Source organism: Mastomys coucha, unplaced genomic scaffold, assembly GCF_008632895.1.
Source record: "Mastomys coucha isolate ucsf_1 unplaced genomic scaffold, UCSF_Mcou_1 pScaffold23, whole genome shotgun sequence".
NCBI lineage: Eukaryota > Metazoa > Chordata > Mammalia > Rodentia > Muridae > Mastomys > Mastomys coucha.
In genome coordinates this window covers 72,920,952-72,924,086 of record NW_022196906.1, presented here as the reverse complement: position 1 = coordinate 72,924,086, position 3,135 = coordinate 72,920,952, and the positions used below count along the sequence as shown (strand labels likewise).

General features: G+C 40.3%; 1 protein-coding gene across 1 annotated transcript in view; it reads right to left on the bottom strand.

Annotated features, from left to right (window-relative positions):
* Positions 1-3,135, bottom strand: part of LOC116073113 (glutathione S-transferase A4) — an 18,649-nt gene that overhangs the window by 11,610 nt on the left and 3,904 nt on the right. The gene's annotated exons all lie outside the window — the stretch shown is intronic.

The window sequence follows — 3,135 nt, the reverse complement described above, 5'->3', positions numbered from 1 at the left end:
ACAAAAAAAAACAAAAACCATCAAACAAACCAAAAAAGTAGCACATTTAAATGTGCATAAATGATTTGGTTTATGCTGTCTAAATGCTGTCACAGCTTGAGACAAGAGTGACAGCTTGAGGCAAAATAACTCTCTCTGATATTTGGAGAAAGGAACCAGGAATTGATATAATGGTTTCATAAATATCTTTGGAAAAAAAAAATCAAAGAGGCCTGCCTACTTGAACTGGACTATTCAGTGGGAACTGGGGAGTCTTCAATTGCCAAAAGACTTTATTTTTTTTTCCAGGTAAAAAAGAGATCTATAAAAAAAAAAAGAGAGATCTATGAAATAGCATAAAATATATTAATCATACTGACAAGTTAGAAAATACTAAAATAAAGCAGTGGTGACACACACCTTTAATTCCATTTAATAGGTGGATGTCTGTGAGTTTGAGGCCAGCCTGGTCTACAGAGTGGAGGACAGCCAGGACTATACAAAGAAACCCTGCCTCAAAAAAAACAAAAACAAAAACAAAAAACAAAAAACAAAAAACAAATTAATGCGAGCACACACACACACAAACAAAATAAAACAAAAAGAAAGAAAATACCATATAGCTCATGTCATTACCCACTTTCTCCAATAGGTGGGTCAACTTGAGAAAAACTAAACTGAGAAATAATCTGAATTAAATGACAGCACACATCAAATGGAGCTACCAGATATCTGTAGAGTATTCCACCCAAACACCAAAAAATTCATATTCAGTTCATGAATCTTCTTTAAAATAGGCTATGGGGAATCAGAGGCAGGCGAATTTCTGAGTTCAAGGCCAGCCTGGTTTACAGAGTAAGTTCCAGGACAGCCAGGGCTACACAGAGAAATCCTGTCTTGAAAAAAAACAAAAAACAAACAAACAAACAAACAAAACAAATAAAATAGGCCATGGACTGTGTGACACAAAAGAAATGTTAACAAAGTTGGAAAAATTGAAATTAACTCCATGCCGTCTACCAGACCACAGTGTAATAAAGCCTAAAATCAATAAATTCCTAGTAATTATACAAACTCATGGAGATTAAAAACCACATTACTAACCACTGGGTCCAAGAAATAATCCATCAGGAAATTTATAAAAAATTCCTAAAGTCAACTGAAAAATTAAAATACATACAACGAAATATCTGGAACACATTAAAAACTGTCCTAAGAGGAAAATGTATTGTCAGGAGCCATGGCCTTAACCATGACCTTGTGGAAAATCACTAGCTTACACATACAGCCCTGAGAGAACATGTGTAGTCTAACAGTGAGAATATTTGTGGGTGTGGAGGCCACTGTGACCGCTGGTTCCAGGAACTGAAGATTGCCACCTGGCCTCCCTTGTCCCGGGCTCCTCCCTCTCCCTTGCAGCTTTCTCCTGCTAGTACTTATAATGCCATCCCTGAAGTAAAGTTTTTCCAGAGCTTGATCAGATAACTCTCATTCCTCACGTCTCTTGTCCCGTTCAGTCTCTTTCTCCCCTGCCCTAGGTCTCTGTTGAACGTTCCGAGGGTCGGGGCAATGTATGTTCTGGAAACTAGGAAGAGGACTGGAAAAATGGTTCACAGTTACAAGCACTTGCTGCTCGAACAATAGCTCGGTTCCCAGGACCCAAATGGCAGCTCACAACTGTCTGGGACTCCAGTTCCAAGGCAATCATACACCCTCTCCTGTCGTCTTGGAGCACTGTATGTATTTTGGTACACTTACATACATGCAGGCAAAACCTTAATTGTGCAAAGTAAATTTATAAAACACATAATTCTGAATTAAATTATTATATTTATTTATTTATTATTTATTTATTACAAGTACACTGTAGGGATCTTCAGACAGCACCAGAAGAGGGCATCAGATCTCATTACGGGTGGTTGTGAGCCACCATGTGGTTGCTGGGATTTGAACTCATGACCTTCGGAAGAGCAATCGTTGCTCTTAACCGCTGAGCCATCTCACCAGCCCTGAATTAGATTATTTTTAAACATGCAAAGTGCTATCTTTTTCACTAATCACTTCTGCATACATGAAACATAAAGTGGTCCCTGGGCACCATGACACACATCCCAGTGGAGGCAAGGGAATCCTGAACGCACATTTTCAAGTGTCTGGTCATTTAGCAAAATTATTTAGCATTTACTATGTCTATAGAAAGCTTTATTAGAATGCTGTTCCTAAATATGCTTTGATAAAATATATTATGGCCAATCAGATCAACCCTACACACAGAGATTAAGGTTTTGCCAAAGGGGGAAAAATTGTACTTTTTTTTTTTTAAGTATACTGAAAAAAATAGTATCGCTAAAGCAAAAACAAACAAACAAAATATCACCTTATCGATCTGTTTGGGGCGGGGGAAGTGCAGTGGTAGAGTATTTGCCTCACAAGCATGAAGTGCGGGGTTACACACACATGCACATGCGCACACACACACACACACACACACACACATACTGCATGGGTACATATAACGCAGCATTATAGGCATTGAACAGAGCCTGACAGAATGTCTTCGTTTGCTTTCTAAAGCCATTTGTGTTTTGTTGCTATGATAAAAACACCGACTGAAAACAGTTTGTTTGCCTTCCATTATTCTAGACCACAGTCAGGTGAGGGGAGCCAAGCCAGGACTGAAGCAGAGACCATAGAGAAACACGCTCTACTTATCGGCCTGCTTCTCAATTCTTGCTCAGCCTGCTTTCTACAATAGAATCCTGAAAGGCAGGGATGGACTTGAGAATCAACAAATCAAAAAAGTAGAATGTTTAAGCAAGGATCCAGGACCACGTGGGAAGGGGTGACATCACCTACAGTGGGCTGCCCCACCCCCACCAATCATGAGTCAAGAAAATGACCCAGCTAAATGGGGTAGAATTTTTTAATCCCAGCACTTGGGAGACAGAGGCAGGAGGGTCTCTTGTGAGTTTGAGGCTAGCCTGGTCTACAGAGTGAGTTCCAAGACAGCAGGTACTACACAGAAGACCCTGTTTCAAAAAAAAAGGGGGGGGCGCTGGGGACAAAAGAGAGATGTTGAGCCAGGCGGTGGTGGCACACACCTTTAATCCCAGCACTTGGGAGGCAGAGACAGGAGGATTTCTGAGTTCAAGGCCA